Consider the following 19,542-nt stretch of genomic DNA (forward strand, 5'->3'; position numbering starts at 1 on the left):
TACCTCTGACCCTCTGCTTTCGCATAAAACTTCAGTGTACAACAATCTAGACCACCCCACCCCAGGTGAGAAATGAGAAATTTTAAGGGCCGTTGAACACTAAGCGTTTTCACAGTAGGCAAGCACACATTTATTCAGCACAGGTGTTTCTGTAATTGTGAAACACTGGTAAAACCTCACAAAGTTCAATAGCCCTCAAATTCATGCTTCTACTGGTTTGCAGTGGTGATCTAGTGTTAGTACACTGGGCTATAATATAAAAAACCATAGAAATGCATGCTGGTTCAAAACCTGAGGAAGTGTCCCTTACACTCAGTTTGCTAGCTGCGTTGCTTTGTTTCTGAATTTACAGGTCTCTGTATGTCTCTCTCCTCACTCCCCTTGTTACCCAAGTAGTCCTTCTATTCCTCCCTGTGTGCTCTTCCACAGCTGGCCAATCTGTTTCTGCCTCTATTGCCCCCTCCAGCCAACCAGTCTCTGTTTTTTCCCCTCTCTCCACTCCTTCCCCATCTTAACCATGTTGTGTCTCATGTCCTGTCTCCACCTCCAGCCAGCATGTCCCTGCCTGTTGCTATCCCCCCCCCCCCTTTTTTCCCTTCTATCCTGCTAGTCAGTAAGGCCCTTCACAGCAGAAATCCCCACACCCAATATCCCTGCTGCCCCTAGACAAACTCCCTCTTTCTCTAGTTTTAGCTTCCTTGCTAGCCAACCTGTCCCTGTCTCCTTCCCCTCCCCTGCGCAGACTGTTGTCCCTCACTCCACCCAACCTCTCCTTGGTTCTCATCTCTGCACCCTTTACCCCAGTCAGTGTGGAAATGATATTTTAGGTACCACTTATCCTACAAAAACAACCCTCATTAAACCTATTTTTCCCCAAGCGGTTCAATAGCTTGTTTTTTCTTTGCCTGTGTTGGCAGTGCAGGGGTCTCAAACACGCGGCCTGCGAGTTATTTCCTGCGGCCCTCCATAGGCAGCCAAGCTCCTTTCACTCCCTATCCCCCGTCCTCCCCCACCCCGAGCGTGCTGCGTCCCCACTCCTCCACCTACCTCCCAGTGCTTCCAGCTGCCAAACAGTCTGGCAGCGCTTAGGACTTTCCAGGAGGGAGTGGGGAGGAGCGGGGACATGGCGCACTCAGAGGAGGAGGCGGAGAAGAGGCGGGGCCAGGGTGGGGATTTGGGGAAGGAGTTGGAAAGGGGGCGGGGAAGGGGTGGGAAGAGGCGGGGCAAGGGCAGGGCCTCATGGAAGGGGTGGAGTGGGAGCAGGGCCGGAGGCAGAGGGGGGGCTTTAACGGAAGTAATTCTAAAAATAAATGTGTGTTTTGTCATTTGAGTGAGGTGCATTACTGCGTGTTTATATTTTATTAAAACCCCTCTTCACATTACAGTTTTTAAAAAGTTAATACATTGACTTTTAATAGCACACTATATTACTCTTCATTTTTTTCATTTTTGACTATACTTTTGTATCATTGTATGAAAAGGTTTCAGTGATGCAGCCCTCGGGCCAATGTACTAGTCCTCATGTGGCCCTCGTGGTGATTTGAGTTTGAGATCCCTGTTCTAGAGTAATTACTACCCAAGGTTGAAACAGTTTCCTAACATGAAAATCACATTTACATCTGTGCATCCAGGTAAGGTAAAACATGAAAGGGCTGCAACATGTTTCATAACTGTGATACCACAGGGTTACTTTTGTACGTGCACAGGGCCTTAGTGAGCCATTCCTAGTAGTGAGAGTTCCTAGTAGGCTAAGACTTCAGGGGCCAGGATGTGCTTAAATAAAGGTACTAGGATTGTTTTATAATTGGAACCGGTTGAGAATTTTCCGTTGATTTTTTTTTCTACAGAAACATTGTTTATACAATGGAAAACAGAAATTAAATAGTTCATTCTGGGATGGTTTGACTCAAATCAAAATATTTCTGTTTGTTCAACTGAACCAAAACACTTTGTTTCACCTCAGTTTAACTTTAAAATTACATTTGTCTAAGCTGGTGCAGTGCCTCATGGGAGTTGTAGTTTGGGTGTTTCATGCTCCCACTCTTTCCCATGGGCTGTACTCCTTGAGTGGGCTAGATGCCCTGCAATGTCTACTCTGGTGTATCATTGGAAACACATGGTTGTGGTACAATGTAAATCTTGCACAACTCTAGTGTTAATGCCTTATGGTCTTCATGGGGGATTGTTGGGGTTACATTAAGTTTGTACAATTAAAAAATACAATATGGATTGCATCATGTAGAATATACTCTTGCAATTCAGATTTTGTTTCCATTGAGAAATATAATTGATCCTTTCTTGACCCCAGTATTCTACTCTATAGGTGTACCACATCTCAGTTACACCAATCAACCTGTATACTGCAGAACAAAAACACAGTCAAGACACACAGAAAAATGGGAATAGTAATTTAAACAATATTCAGTGTTCTGGAGGTTTTTATAATACTGCAGACATATGCAGATCTACAGCCAGGAATTTGTTCAGCAAAGTAGAAATCAGAAATGTTCAATACATGTTTTGGTATAATGGTGGAACTATAAAATTTTTTTGCAGAATCTGATGTTTCTACAGAGTGCATAGGCTAGACTACTCATACTCATGTGGAACAGAATCTTCATTTGTGATTAATCCCACTGAAATCAATGAGTAAGGTACTACTCAATCTCATTAAGGATATCAGAGTCTCTTTTTATGATGTTAGTGAACCAGTTTTCAGGATGGTGGTAGAATATAATCTTTGGTAGCAACTTTTAATGGAAGAACTTGGCATAAATTAGTGTTTTATTACTCTTTTTGGAAATTTTAAACAAACATGCCATCAGCTATTGTACAATTATTTCATATTAGGGAACAAACTCACTTCATCCAAATTAAATATTTGATCACTGATGTCCTTAATAATTAATGAAATAAATAAATGTCTTATCTGTTCATAGCCCCTGTGATCACTGAAGGTTTGCTCTTGCATCCCAGTGCTGTAAGGTGTCTCTTGAGAGGTGCTGAGATCACTCAACTTGCATCAAAGTTAAGGGTGTTCAACACTTTCCTCAGGGTTTTAAGCAGCTCACAGTACAGGACTTTGGTTGTTGATATGTTTGACTGCATTACTCTGAATGGCTTTTAATGTCATCCTTCATAGATCTCAGGTAGCAGAAGTGGAGTGTGAAGTAGTCCCAGTTTCTTTCATACCAGGAGACTCATATACATGTATTTCAGAGACCTTTCAACAAGTCTACTCAATAAAATTTGAGTCCATTCCAAGTTTATAAGAGTTCAATCAGGCAGATGTTAATCAGTGAACTATGCATAAAAAAGCGAGCAGCCGTTTCCACCGTCTCCAAGATACTTGCCATAGAATCTATTATTCTAGTGCCACAATTGAAAAAGGGCTTAGGTTTTAATTGAATCTCTTTTGCAGTCTCGAAGAAATTAGGGCTCTTCCAGGCTGATACTTATTCTAATGAACCTGAATACTATGAAACACCCTTTTCCCCCTCCCCCCACAAAAAACTTCACTGACCATAAACAAGACTGTATCTCTGGAGGATTTCCTATGCTCTACAGATTTAAAGTTTCACTTTATAGTGTCTTAACAATGGTATTTGTCTGTATGTCCAGTTCAAAACCATGGAAATTAGTTAAATAGTTCCCTCGTACAATTTCATCAAGCTGATAGTGAAGGAAACTGCTCTTTTAAGGAAGACAGGAGACATTTCCTTTGATGGTCTATTAATCAAAGCCCTTTTATTTAGTTTCTGAGAAACGATCTTTGCTACTTTTCTGAAGCAAGAGTATCCATGAAATTTCTTTTGTATAGATTTTCAAACTTTATAAAAGCTATCTCCTCTTATGGTTAAGATCTAATCCAACTGCCACTGATGTCAGTGGAAAAAAAGACTGAATAACTCCAGTGGGATTTGGAAAACACCCTTCTGGAGGGTTTTTGCAATACTGTATTTCCTGAACAAGTCTGCACACACAAACTATTAATTATATGTATTATTTACATAGTTGTGCATAAATGTCACATTCAAGGTGTGTGCATCAGAGCCCAAATTAATGGGAGTCTTTCCATAGACACTGAATTAGACTCACAAAGTGAGGAGATCCCTGCTTCAAGGAGCATACAATCTAAATTAGATAGATATAGCATGGGAATGACAAGCAGCCATGAAGGGAGGGAGTAGGATGTGAAGGAGAAGTAACAGAAGCAATAGAAGTCAAAGGTAGGTGCCCTTGTAAAAAAAATGAAAGGTTAGCTCATTCAGTGAATGTGGTAGAGGTAGGGAGTGTGACAGATACTATCATGATGTACAAAGCAATTGGTATATAGTCGTTTGGGGAGTCTTCAACTTTCCCAAGTTTGTTGGAGGTTTTGCTGTTGCGTCTAACTTTGTTTTACTGAAAAGAAGCTATAAAATCTCTGTTCTAGTCCAACCTGGCAATGATTAGCTGGCGCACAGTGTATCTGAAATCCAAGAACTTGAGAGACTCTACAATTTAGGTCCAGATCAGTGAGAGGTTGTGTCACCACTTGCCCTGTAACCCTGGGTGTCTCATGATGCTTTGCTGCTGTTGCTGCCAACCTGGGCTGCTCGAACCCAACCTACAAGCATGTGGATCACTTCCTGAGTGACTGTGTGCTAGACAGTCCTGGTTCAGCAGCTCTGACCCCAGCATCCTGTCAACAACCTACTGCCCCACTCTGGCTTCCACCAGCTTAGGTTACAACCAGCAAGATCACCCCAACACAGGCCCAGTCCCAATTTCCACCAAACTGTGTGTTTTGATGTGTCCAGTCCTCTCCTGTATAGTTCAGAGAAATAGTAAGTTTTGTTTCTCCTGTGAAGAGACAAAATCACATCACAGATTATTAATTTAACTGGAGTAAATACAACTTTTCATGTAACCATCATGCTGAGTTGAGTTATAGTAAAAACTAAAACAAATTTATTAATAATAGGATTTAGGTTGAATGATGCCAAGTAAAAGGAATAAAGTTAGAAAGCTTTACAAGCAAACAAAAAAGAAAACATGCTTCTAAGGGTCTAAAACTTAATCCAGCAAGATACAGGCTTTGTTCAAGATGGTTTCTCTTACCAGCCATTTTTCTCCCTAGCTATGGCTGATTTTCCCTCTGTCAGGACCTTCCACAAAAGTACAAGGTGTTTCTTTCCTTGTCTTTCCAGGTGAAAGATCTTTGCCTAACCAGCTTTTTTACCTATATTCAGTTCCAGAGACTTCAAACCCTCCTCCCCCTCCTTGGTTGAAGGACCTATCTTTCTCAGCTCGCAAGAAGAGCTCTGTTCCCTTGTGTCTGTCTAGCGATGGATGACAAAGATAGCTTCTGTCTTTGTTCATATTTACCAAAGTTCAATGACTTTGTTTCAAGAGCCAGAATGACCTCATGATGCTTTCCCCTTCCTACGGGCTTCCCATTCCCCTGCTGATTTCTATGTAAATGGAGCTTCCATTGTTTCTGGTTATACCGTGCTTAATTTACATAGGAAACAAGTAGATAGCTGTAACATTCCCTCCTGTCTGGGCAGGTTGTCTAACCTAATATCAATGAGTATCCATAATTCCTTATATAGTGTTAATACACACATTTCCCATTGATATTATTCACCCATGTGTCATTAGCTTTCAGCAAAGACCTCACTCTGTAAAACAGTAATATTGTATACAATCAGTTCATTCAATTGCTGATCACTTGACAGCTCCCCTGTCTTTATAGATCAGTAAACCTTTGCAACGTATACTTTGAAAAGTAAAACCCAGACCAAGCTTCCCTCTCCTTGTGGGTGTAGATGCCATGTGTTCTTGTTAGCGTGAGGTTTGTCTACACCTGTTGTTATCCTGATGGGTCCATTTATGGAATATGCAAATACAATTTCATTTTCCTGCAAAGTAATTTGGAAGTCACTCCCAGGTGGGGAAAACACATTCCTTTCTCTATGCAGACCTGTTTACCAACTCCCCTGGCATACTTGGTTTATACACATCTTTAGTCATAATTCTAGAATATATCCATAACTCTTAATACCCATTACATACATACGTACATCACACAAGAATATTAATACTCAGTGAGTTAATAGTTTTCAGCTGATACCTTACAAGGCATATTTTGTACAAATATGTTTACAATAGTGTGTCGGGTGTGAATACAAGGATGCTTAGCATCACACAGAGGAGTAAAGAGACACTTCCACTACTGAAAAAGAATTGATTCATTTGGATTAGAATTGGAGAAGATGCAGAGGAAAAATGGAAAGACACAAACAAGAAAGAAGGAGAGAAACAGAAAGGAGAATGGGGAAGGAATAGTAACAAAGCAGAAATAACAATGGTACTACTGGGGAGTGTATTTTCCCACTGAATGGTGCTGAATATGACAAGAAGGTACTGAACACAGAATAATGATAATGGAAAGTTTAATTACTATTACATAAAGGCCATATTCTACCTGATTTCTGTACAAACCTCTTATTGCCCTCAATGGGAGTTCCTCTTTATTAAGAAGGGTGTTAGTCCTAAGTGCATAAATTGGCTCATGAATCATAATTAAAAATAGAATTTGGGCCCGTCTGAAGGCTGAGTTTGACAATTCCCGTAATCAGATATCTTTCTTCCTTCATTTATATGATTTGGATATAGCTTTTTAAGCATAGAAAATCTATTTTCTACAATTTGTTCTTGTCCTTTTGTGCCAAAGTATTTTCAAGAATGAACCAGTGAGGGTTTGAGTGTCAAAGCTGTTCAGTTCATCTGGTGTTAACAGGTGTCAACATTAGAGGGTAAATCATGTTTACTTTTCTCACATGAGGCAGCTCTGTCAAGCCAATAGAACTACTCAGTAGTAAGGAAGATGAGAAACCTTAGAAGTCTGATTTTTAATGGTCTTTTGACATCTCAAGTTGATGAGCTGAGATTTTAGGAGACTATGAAATTTTAGACAGTCCTGCGGAAAATCTTGGTTACTCATCTTAGAACATTAGCATTGTTCTGAAAGTCTTTATCAATTTTCCCTAGAGATTAGGGGCAGGAGTGAAGGGGTTTATTTTTTGTTTTACATATTAAGTTTAGCTTCTTTCTTTTTACTAACATCATGAGATGAGTTTTGTTCAAGACATACTTTTATAAGCTTTTCTTAAGAGTTATTTATTGTCCTGGGAATTGAACAAGATATTTCTGTCTTTCACTTGAATTGGAATCTAAGTTTGCCATCTATTTGACCTTTCCATTATAAAAAGCCTGTAAGTAAATTTTGTCTTAATTGTTTGCGGACATTTGCACAAAAATGGATGTAACTGCATTTAAACTAGGGAGACTTACAGAACTGTCAGTCAGTATGTATATATATTTTAAAAACCTAAGGGGGAAGGGCGAGGGTGCTGCATCTCAAAAACTCACAACTCCAGGGTGGCTTATGATTTTCAAATTGTTAAATCATTCTAGCATTGCCACTGTAATCTCTCAGAGCAGAAAACTGGAAAGCTTTATATTGAGGGTTGTAGGACTTCTGCTTGAAGAGCACATACAGAAACACAGCAAATTAGATGGCAAAGCCTGAGTAAAGGTGACTTTTGGTTGAAGGATGCTGCAGGCCATGGTTGGCTAGCTTTGTTCTTGGACCATGTTTGATGTTACTTGTCAAGTCTCCGGCACAGAGAATTGGCAGGGAGACATAGCTGCAATTAAAAATAGGTATTTTCTAAACAGCCGCATTTTATTTTTATAGCTGGCATATCCCCCAGTTTAGATCTTTCACTGGATGAATCTGGTTAATTATTTCTTATATGACTTAGGCCTTTGTCAAGACTACTTTAACGACTAACAGAAATACGCAAGAAACCGTCAAGAATACATGGAGCTCTAATTCCCAACCTTATTTTTGTAAACAATGATGCCATTTGTTTTTTTGGATGGCATCACTGCCTGTCAGAAAAATAAGAGATCAAACATGAATACTTCATTTTTCTTAACAGTATGGCATAGCAAATGTCTCTCTTCCAGAAAAACCAAGGACGCAAACAATGTTCATGCAGGGAATATAGCTTAAGTAATTCACACAGTATACAAACATTTATTGGTACAAAACCTGCAACACGAGGTTTTTGTTAAATTTTAACAGTGTTTTCTCAAATCTTCAAAGCTTGCCTTGATGGTTTGCTGAAGTAATTGAACCACTCTTGAGTTGTTTTATATAGGACATCTTATCTTTCTTTCATTACCCAGTCCGTGGCTTCTTTTCTATTCCCGTGAAATCCATGTACACACTTTAGAAGCCCTCCTGAACAAGCTTGCTTCTAACTTTCACAGAGCCCTTAGCACAATTTGAATACGAAAGAGATACTGAATAAAAAGCTTTAATCTCTTGTCTGCTATTCTTCTTTCTTGCCTCTCTTCATCTCCCCTTCTTCTAAGAGCTTTTCTGTGTAAGTAAAGTGAACACTTTCAGTTTAAAGTAAGTATAATGCTCAATAAGATGCATTGGGAAAGTGAAATCGAAAGGCTGGCCTGTGAAGCTTCTCTATCACAATTTAGCAACATTTGTGCTGCATTTACTTTTGGTTAAGCTTTTGCAGGTAAAAGATTAGTAAAGAGCTCTCCTTAACAAAATCATTCAATCAGCAGCAAGTATAGGCAGTATCAAATGTGCCCTCTACTTCAAATACTGTGGGGCTCTTTCTTCTGATACCTCTTCCCTTAGTTAACTGGGATTGCTTTGAAAGGGCTTTCTGTTCTCCAGTCTCTTGTCAATTTGAATGCCAGGAAATGAGCCCCCTTTGTGAGATTAATTAATAGCAGGAGCTGATCGGCCCAAGCCCAATCACCACGCAACAGAGCTGTAATTGCTACTTTGTGGAAAGGAAAGAAAAAGTTTTGGTTGCAGTTTAAGAAGAGGGTTTAAGGAAAGTTCTTTGAACTAGAGGTCTCAGTGCACTGGATTAAGGCAAGAAGCAAGAAGGCCTTTGAAGTTTGTTAAGAGGTTTTGGAGGAGAAAAAAGTTGGGTGGCAAATGGGAGCTGGCAACATCAAAAGCACTTAGTACCACTCCTCACCTGCTTGTATTCAGAACCGGGACCACAGACTGTAAAGATCATTTGCTATCAGTTTAAATTATCAGTTTGGGGTTTTGTTTTGATCTTAAACTGCAGTGTGAATGTGCATAGATACATGCGGAATATACACCTGTACATACACAGGTATGGGAATACATATGTATATTATATACATACACATACAATGAAATATATATTCACATCTGTCATTTGTCACCAGACCTAGCCACAGAAGTTTGTTTATTGCTACTTCGTTAATTATTGATATTTGTGCTTAAAGTCACTGATCACTCATATTGCTAGTCTCATTTTTGGTTAAAGAACAGGCTTATTGTATACAGGCATTGCTAAATCGTTCCAAGCATTATACACCTTCTGGGAATAAATAAAAGGTAAAAGGGTCAAATGCAGGCAAAATACAACTCGCAGAAAGTGAAAAATGGAAGTATTTTGGCCAAAGTCAGCAGTGATGTAAACCCTTATTTAAGCTGGCCATAACGTGAGTAAAAGTGTACGTGACAAATTAATATCATTTGTACCATTTTAGCATTTAGTGAGTGTGCAGAATTGATGTAACTTACAAGCAGATCTTGCTCCAACAGCACAAAGGGGCTAGAAAACTGTCCTAATGGGATATCTGACAATTACCCTGGAGTGGGGGAATCTTCAAGTGGCTCAGAGCTAGCATAGCCCATTCTACTCCATCTGTACCTGACCATCGTAGGGATTTGGCAATCCCTAGCCACTGTAAAAATGCATAAGACTACTGTAAGGCAGTGGAACTTAGAGCAGCCGTGAAGTGCTCTAAAAAGTCTAAATTATGCTGAGGGACAAACCAGCCCATGGAAATCAAGACTACAAAGGTGGGTGAAAGCCACTTTTGTCCACCTATCATTTACACCAGAGCAAGCACTGAAATCAGTGGGCCAAATTCATGACTAATGTAACTCCAGTGATGTAGATGATGATCTCAAATTGCTAGCAGAAATGACATGGGCCATGTCCATATGCTTAGAACCTAGGAGCATTCTAATTTAAAATACAGATACCTAGCCACAAACATGATGATACATTACCATTTCTTCATTTTGCCTACTAACTGAGGAGAATAATAGGATGAAATTCCAGGGTGACAATGATTAGAAACATGACATTACTATCAACTACCTGCTTAAATACCACATACAAGATTTTTTTTCTACTGCTGGAAACTGCCTTTTTAAAAATAAAACAAAAACAAATCTCAGCACTGCATAAATAAATTTAAAAAACAAAGTATTTATTCAAATTAATATCAATGGGCAAGTTAACGCTCTTACAGCTTTTTGCCATGACTCCTCAAGATTTCATTTGATTCATACTTTTTTCCACCTGTTCATTGTATAGCTTAACCAGGCACTATTAAAAGAAGCTGCTAAATGAAGCCTTATTGAAATAGCAAGAGTAAAATGACATTTTAGCTGTGAGACGTTTGGGGGGATGGTAAAAAGGTTAAAAAGGGCAAGTCAGCTAGAAACCTAATTAGTTTAAAACAAGGCTAGACCAAACACTGGAGAGAGACATGTTGTGCTGGGTTTTCAGAAGATGGACAGGATGCTCTAGCTGGTCTTTTCTATTCGTATCTTTAGAGATCAGAGATACCCAGCCCACCATGGCTGGGGTGAATGCACGACTGACTTTCTTTCCTATTTACACATAGACTCTTACCTTCTTGATCTATACCCCTAATGGTCACTCTAAATGTTCACAGCTAACACCACAGGATCTTCTGTAGTTCTAGCCTGTTCTTTTCATTGTTTTAATGAACTATTTGGGGTGCAGCATGACCAATATAGCCATATAAAGTACTGCAGAACAGATTGCTTATGTGGTATTTTCAGGAATATTTTCACCCATACCATGGAGCTCACTCCTGCCCTCATAGACACCAAGCATGTTCCATTGAAGAACCAAATCCTGACTTCAGGGGGTCTGCTCATGCAGGGAGATCTAGTTTTGATCCAATGTCTGAATGCCTCCTGTTCAAAACAAGAAATGTACCTTTCTGAAACCCATTCTGAGCTGTCTTTGGCAGAAGTTTTTGATTCTTGTCATGTATGTATTCTGCCTCTATGGCAGTATATATTGCAGCATGTCAAATTATTTTCATATGTATATACTAAGCAAGAAGGAGACAAATATAAAAACTACAAGAAAATTTTGGAGTTGAGGAAAAATAAGTTTAGTTATGGTAAATACACCTATTGTTCTGATAAAATTTACTTTATAGATAGATAGATAGATAGACAGTTTAACTGTTCATCTCATTTGGCCCATATTTCTGCCTGTGTTTGAGTAAAGATTTGTGGCCAATCGCTGCAAATGTTACACAGATGTTTGTTATAAGCAATTTAATACAATAGCAAGCTTAGAGAGACACAAATTCCCCACCTTGCACTGATTGAAAGCCTAGGACACATGTGGTTAAATATCCCGGGTCATATCATATGTAATGCTAAATTTTACTCATCTTGGGCAAAGCAATGGCATAGATATCTTCTTTATTTAATCATACACATTAATTCACAAAATGTCTAAAAAAAATACCCAAGCCCATCCATATATCATTGTTTTTCAATGAGTTTTCTATAATTACATCTGTTAACAAAAGCGATAAATTCAATTAAAATTTAACTGACAGTGCATGAGAGCAAAGCAGGTTCTCTCTTTTTATGTCAAACACCTTATATTATGCCATGCATGTTAAGTTTTGCCACTCCTTAAGGCTTGCAACTGCAACATTTTAAGTGATATCTGGAGGCTTGTAATTGTATGTGCACATCAATTATGGATTGGATTCAGCATTTTCAGATAACTTCACCAATCACAAAGACAGCCCAGTGGTCTCCTGGCATTTTCAGAGCAGTTTGGTTACAGGTGTAACACATACAGCCTTGTTAGTTCTCAGTGATGAGGGATTCCTTTCCCTGTTGGTTTCTAGCTGAAGCACTGACCATTGCTTTTCACTAACAATTTCTGTCTGCTCCCAAGAGATGTTTTAATGAGCCCCTCCGACATGGCCAAAGGCAAGAAATGTTCTCTGGGCCAGTGAGGTGAAGAGCCAAAGCTTAACCTACTAGGCAAGCAATAATTAATACGGCATTTTTGATTCATCTCAATTCATTAACAAAGTTTTAAAAATTATGACTGCTAAGCAACACAATGTTAAGTTTGTGGCATTGCTCTCAAGTATTGAGTGAGAAGCCCATGGCAAGGCATGTAAATATATATAAAAAATAATAATTTGTTACACAAATAAATCAATTTAGAATACTACTTTGGGAAAAGGCAACCAACAGATTTTAGTGGAAAGACTGATTTTAGCGGAAAAAGATAAATCTGTTTTCCGTTTGTTTTAAGGAGAGGAAATGAATACTGATTGGAAATGTATAGGCAGTAGGGCTTGTGCAGCATTTGGTTATGTTTTTGCAGAATACTCCATTTGTCTCAAATTTTCCCCAAATTTTTGGACTAAGTGCTAGTTATCCAAATTGATAACGGGAATGTGGTGTGACAGCATTACAAAGTCCTTGAAAACATTGCTGTTGAACTGCACTGTGGTGTCACACTCTGGCAAATAATTTGGCAGATCTTAGCTAGTACATTTTCTTTAGGAGGCAATTCCATTTAGTATTAATAATTACTGCTTTCGGGTGGGTCAAACTTCTATAGGGAATATTTGAAAAATGCTAGTCTGAACTGATTTAGAATCCTTCCAAATTTTAATTTGCATCAATTCGGGTTCTTGAAAGGAAAACCAATTAGGAGCAGTTATATGGGGCAGGGGTTAGTATTTTTTTTTCTTCCTTCTTCTCCCAAGTCTAGGATATAAGGAAAGAAGAATAAAAAAAGTATTGTCAGAAAGACGAGTAAAAAGAAATATTAGTTAAAACGAATGCATCAAAACTGAAGCTCTTTAGAGATATGGAAAGGGCATCAATCACTTCTCTGGGCACATTAAGCTGTTACATATTATAGCCATCTCAGTTTAAGTGGTGTAAGGCTCATCTCATTTGCATTTGTTGTGTTACAATCTTGCTTCAGGCCTGTCTCCGCAGTGAATAAGGTGGCTGTGCAAGGCAGCTTGTGGCTGGCATAAAGGATATGTCAGAATCAAGCTGCTTCACTAATCAGCTTTGCTGGGGCAGATACACGATAGTCTATGTGAAGAAATTTAGATAATAGTCTACAGCATCCACTAGAACTGTATATAGTGTATATGGGGCTTTAGTGTAACTTCTAATCCTTCATGGAAAATGTGTAAATACTGCGGTGATGTTCTAGTGACCTCTAAAGGCAGCTGGTTTGAGCTGTTATTTTGTTAAATCTCATGCTTTGAACTACACATAATGTCGATGTTCTTTAAGCCTCTTCATGGGGAATTTTTTCCAAAGTGTATGATTAATCACGTTACGTTAAACCTTTCCTGTTTCATTTTTGTATTCTCACCCCTTTCCTTCTCTCTTCTGATTCCAGGTAAACCCCCTGCTCCTGCTCCCACTAGACTCCCCTTCTCATATGGATTGGTCACACTGGCTGACTGTGCTGGAGGCCAAGTCAAGGCTAAACGCCCAAGCCAACAGCAATCCCAACTTGCATGACCCTCCCCTGGGGCCCAGCAGTGGTAGCCTGTGCTGTGGTCTCTCTCCTTTCCTCCTCTAAACAACTTGGCATTATCATCAATTCCCCTGCCTCCAGCAGGCCAGATCAGAGGCTTTATTCACACAGTGCCTTGCCACAGGTGCTGCTTCGAGCTGAATTTGACTCCACTGCCACGCTGGCTAAAAAGTAAGTTTTTAAAGACATTGCTTTTCTGTTTCAGTGTTTTTGTTTGTTTGTTTGTTTGTTTTAAACAACATTGACCAAAAGTTTGGATTCCAAAATCAAACCCCCACCCTCCATCGGCTCTATACAGTACAGCACTTTCCCCCTCATATCATTGCCCTTTGCTCAGCTGGCAGGTATGGTACACCATTTTTATTGAGCGCCAACTTGTAAAAGTGGCTAGGTCAGAGCCAGGATCCTTCTACTTATTAGATGAAAGCTCCAGTCATGAGCCTCTCCTGTTTGTTCATATCATGTATATAGCAGTTTGGTTTGTAAACATGAAACTCTCTGTGCTTTCATTTGCCTTAATCATCATTAAACAATTAGGTAGGACATTACTCGTACATTGGCATAATGGTAAGAAAAATTATACCTCTGAGGGTAACAAAAAGCAACAGAGTATTTTGCATGCAGGTGATTCTTAGGAATAATAGAACAAGAATGTCTTTTTCTTAGTTCTCTATTGAGGATGAGAGGAGTGTTTTAAAAAATGGCACCATGAAAGACCTATAAAGTTGAATAGTTGGGAGATAATAACTCTAATGGTAAAGGTCCCTGCATACATATACCACCCTGCCTCTGGCAGTAATCCTGGCTTTGGGGAGCTGAAATTTCCTAAAGATGTATTAGTGTCTTATACACATGTGCTCTTGTGCACTCATAATCCTTTTCACTAGCTTCTTAGCTGCATGCTTTGTATTTAAATTTTCCTTCTGACCAAGTAAATCCCTTTGGATGAAGTGACAGGAGCTTTTCAGCACCCATAGCTGGGTGACAGCTGGTGCAGAGACTCTGAAAGACTGCAAAGTGCTCCTTACTAGCTTTCTTCAGGACCGGTGTCAGCCACCAGCTGAGCGATTTGTTAGTTCCCCCTTTGGGCATCAGTCAGCTGAAGAGACTCACATTAAATGCTAGAGTAACACAATAGATATTAATATAAAAACAATATCTGTGCTTCTGGCTTAGTTGTGCTTTTAATTAGATACTTATTTATTCCATGCGAACATGGTACATTTTCATGCATCTGATGAAGTGAGCTGTAGCTGTAGCTCACGAAAGCTCATGCTCAAATAAATTTGTTAGTCTCTAAGGTGCCACAAGTCCTCCTTTTCTTTTTATTACGTTCAGTGTAAGAAATATAGTCTGGTTTCAGAAAACATGGTTAAAACTATGGTTTGAAAAGAAGTAATTGTCAGCAGCCTTTCAAAGAGCAGTGCAGTGGTTAAAGTAGTTTACTTACCGATCCCAGAACAAAGTGTTCGTATTTTTTTTCCCCCGCAAGTCAAGTTTCCCTGCAATGCCCAATACATAATATATTCTGTTATTTATATCAAAATGTGAAGGGTTGCTTCTCAGGGGTTCTGGCAAGTCTTTGCTATTGGCATTAGAAATCAGAAGCAATGGAACTCTGGAAGTACATCTTACAATGTAATCAGGTTGTTAAAGGTAAAGCAGTCCAAAAATGGAACTCTTCTAGAGCCACGCTGTTAGCGCGACGTAACCATTCAGACTGTCTGGATGTTTCCTGCCGAGATTTTTTTGCGAGGGTGCAGACAAATGGGAAAAACGCTGTGCTGTACCCTCAGCACTGAAAAGAAGGGAGTCATTCAAAACAAGCCCATTTTCAAACACAGCTGATTACATTTTTGAAGATTCCTTAATGTTGTGTCACTCTAAAGCTATAGTATTGCAGCACAGAGCCAAAACCAGTTCTCACCCATTCGGAGTTGAAGTTTGCCTGAGCAAGGTCTGTACAGGCTGGCCGAAGGTTTATGAAAGCAGCTTTGTACAGAAAGTCCAGTTCACATTAAAATATTTTATCCAAGACTCACATACTCACACACACACACGTTTGTGAAAATATCGTAAATATAAAGGGTACTCTAGCTTGTGATAACAGAAGTTTCGAGCTCCTTTGCTTTTATTTCTTTTTTCAGAAATATTTTGGTAAATAAAACTCTCTTCCCCAGTAAGGGATGTTTAGGGGATGTGTGTGTGTGTGTCTGTGATTGCTTTGTTCTGCAGGGAAGAAATCAGAATTCCCAAAATAACTGCTCCTCACTAAAATGCTCTGAACCCTTGTTGCTTCTAAAGTCAAATATCGGAACTGAAAAGTGAAATATTTGAAGATGTTCCTGGATCTAATTCTGGTCCTCTTGACTTCAGTGGAGCAGGTTTGGGCATTCTGTGCCTATTAACAGCAAGTTTGAAAATGTTTTCTTATGCATGATGGTTTTCCAAAATATGGTAATGGTTTCAAGAGTATACATTTCCATCAACTTTTTTTTAATTTAAATAAATTTCTGTTTTTAAAACACATTCAACTGTTGTGTTGACCTTTTAATTTCACCTAGGATAATTGAATAATAGTGTGTGTTAGATGGAAAGAATAAAGCAATATATTAATTTTGCAAGGTGATTTCTATTTATGAGTGCATTAGGGTCATGGAGTTGAGGGAAATGAATAAATAAATAAGCCCAAAGGAAATGTTGTCATGTTGCTGTTTCTTTTACTTTGGAAACTTAGCCAAACTAATTTTCAAAATAAAAATAGGGGTTTATACTTTTAAAAATTGTTCAAACATTACTGACACACACAAGGAAAAACATGATTCAATCTCAGTAGGGAAGTGGCATTACTTTTCAAAACCAAAGAGAGACATTTCTTTTCATTTTTTTTTAAATTCCTGTCCTATCTCAATCTATCCTTGCTATTATTCTTACATCTGGATTTTGACCCACTCTTTTGCATGCATTTTTTTCTTCCAAATAAACTTCTATTGAAAGTACGTACTTGCTAAAATTTCAGATTAAGCAGATCCCTGAATGACTTTCTGATGGGTCTGATCCTGCTGTCCCAGAAGTCAGTGGGAGTTTTAGCTCTCTTTGATTTCAAGAGAAACATGACAGGGCCCTACATTTGTAATACTTGTGTACTAGTTATAGATGTGAATAAGCAGAGCTGAAAGCCTTCTTGGAAGTGGTGCAATTCTAGAAATCTGCTAATAATAAAAATGTAATTTGGAAGATTTTGGTTTGAACTTGGAGCATTTCAATTAGGTCTTGAACTCAAGCACTTCTTCAGCATTTTCCCCTTATGAATTATTAATATGGGGCTTGTAATGGGCTCACCAGTGACTCCTGAATCCTTAGTAGTAAAACATGATCATTTTATCATAATACTATACTGAAGAATTCAAGAGATGTATATCAAGAATAATACCCATATTTCTACATTATGTTTATATATTCTGCTGTATATATGTGTATGTATATGCATACACACACACACACACAATTCCAGAGAATTTGGTATTCTGCATTCATTCTCTCTCTATAGAAAGAGAGTTTCCAGTTTGCATCTAAAGGTCCCAAATTTTGCATTTTTATTCCTTTATTCCTTTTCTTTAGAAACTTTTCTATGGTTATTTCAAAATATTTGTTATAAATTGTTCTTTTTAGATGTTAGGAAACATTGTTTGGTCAATTTTTTTAAAACAAATTTCCAGCTAGGGAAAAAAAATATAGGGCATACCTGTATGTTTGGTGTCTGTTTACATTTTCTGTAATGTAGTCATTAAGCACACGACGTAGACTTAAAGGACGTCAAAACTGACAGCCACACTATGATTGATGATGGTGTGCTAGACTAATTCTTACCAGGTGTGGTGTGATGTGAATTCAAATGTAGCTCAGAGTTCTTATTTGTATTAGTAAAGTTATGCTTTGTCAAAGTTCTGTGACTTCTTAACCTATTAAATCCCATCTTCTTAATCCCAGTTTTTCTTTCCTTTATTGCTGTACACATTTTGCTTCCCCTCTCCCCAGAAAACAATACTCATGTCTTGTGATTTCTTAAGATATCAGTTTGTACAAACGCACAACTTGGAAAATACTGAATCTGATGGGGTTATGTTACCTAAGTCTAAAATTTTACAGAGAGGCTTCCTGAGTGATTTGACCTGGGGTAGACTAGATTCTGTAGTGTGAAATTCACTTAATCAGCACAAAGCATGAGCAGCAGAGCTTTATGAGTGTGAACGATATAAGCCATCCCTGCCAAACCCAAGACTTGGGCTGCAGCCCCCACCTCTCCGCTCCCACATGTCACCACCGTCACTGCTTCCTATCTGTTACTAGTATTGTGTGGGAGGGTAACTGGACTCTCTTAAAGGCCAGTGGGAGCTGCTAGGTGCACAGCACTTTTAAAAATAGGGCAATGGCTTTATGAGCCCTATGTTAGGTTTTGATTTTTGAAAATCTTGGCCTCAGTGAATAATTTTCATTCTATGGACTGTCTGTGAATTGTTGGCCTTGACTATTTGGTAGTTATCTGTGTTGTGTGATAGGTGGCTGTAGACACTTGGTTTTCTTTCTGTTTCCTGATTGGATGACGGAAACTTTTTGAAAAAAGAAAATTAATTAAAAACAGATCATGAATTTCCAATATGAATTTTGAGGTGCATAAACATGTATGGTAATTTTGATGAAACCTTCCAATTTGGCAGACAATCAGAGAATCATAAATTTAGTTGGGGAATGGTCCTGCTTTGAGCAGGGGGTTGGACTAGATGACCTCCTGAGGTCCCTTCCAGCCCTGATTTTCTATGATTCTGAAAATTCTGAAATAATGAGCAATATGACCCCATGAATCATAGCAGACCAAACCACAATTTGCACTTTAATTTGTAAAAGTGTTCATTCATCTTTTTTCCCCTTTATTTGACAAGGTATAATTTTAAGTTAGTCCTTTCTTATGCAAATTCCCATTGATTCAAATGGGATTTTGCCTGAGTAAAGACTATGTAAAGACTTCTGGGTGTGACCCTTGGGAGCAAACTCAGACCACTCTTTTATGGATACAAAGAATCCAGAGCAGAATTAGTGCAGTTCTATTAAACATTGGGGGATGGATAATAGGGGCCAGCAAAGAAGGCACTGCTCTGCCTGGGTGCCCTCTGAAGCAGAGCAGAAGGGGATAAGGTGGGGAACCACCATAGACTGGATTATCCTGGCACCCCTCTGTGAGAAGCACATAAGGTGCATAGTTAAGCTGAAGTAACTTCCACAGAGCTGTTCTGCAGGCACTCTATAACCCTGGAGGCAGCTCACTGTCGAGCTCCCTCACACCAGAGTAGGTATATACCTCAGGCCTTGGTGGTCTGGGTTTTGGCCATAGTGCATAAATAATTTGGTTCCCACTTGTGTTATTGTCCTTCTTTTTGGGGTAACTCAATTAATATTGCAAAAAACATGTCCAGACTACAAGGACTTGGAGCTGGATACCAACCATGATAAACACTGCTAACCACTTATATTTAAGTGCCTGGAGACATTGGCTACTTGGTATCTAAAATGAGTTAGCCCAATTGTTTCCCATTAGCTTCAACTGGGCAATATTTTGCACCATAGAAAAGAAGGGAAATTTCGTTTAGATTTTTGCATTTACACGTACGTGTCCACTTCTGTGGACCTTCCCCTATGCCAGTTCCCCCTGCACTTCAGCTAGCTGAAAGATACCTATGCACATACATGGAAGGTGGAGGAATAGGGGTTAGGGTGGTGGGTGGGATTGTGCTAGTAACAATAGGAGGTAAAAAATTAA

At 38.9% G+C, this 19,542-nt stretch overlaps 1 long non-coding RNA gene across 1 annotated transcript in view; it reads left to right on the forward strand.

Annotated features, from left to right (window-relative positions):
* Positions 1–13,654: 13,654 nt before the first annotated feature.
* LOC311519274 overlaps positions 13,655–19,542 on the forward strand; it is a 58,312-nt gene continuing 52,424 nt past the window's right edge. The window contains exon 1 of the long non-coding RNA XR_014711242.1: positions 13,655–13,898. This is a non-coding gene — a long non-coding RNA (uncharacterized lncRNA). The remainder of the gene's footprint in view (positions 13,899–19,542) is intronic.

Source organism: Lepidochelys olivacea (assembly GCF_965140295.1).
Source record: "Lepidochelys olivacea isolate rLepOli2 genome assembly, chromosome: 1".
NCBI classification, from domain to species: domain Eukaryota; kingdom Metazoa; phylum Chordata; order Testudines; family Cheloniidae; genus Lepidochelys; species Lepidochelys olivacea.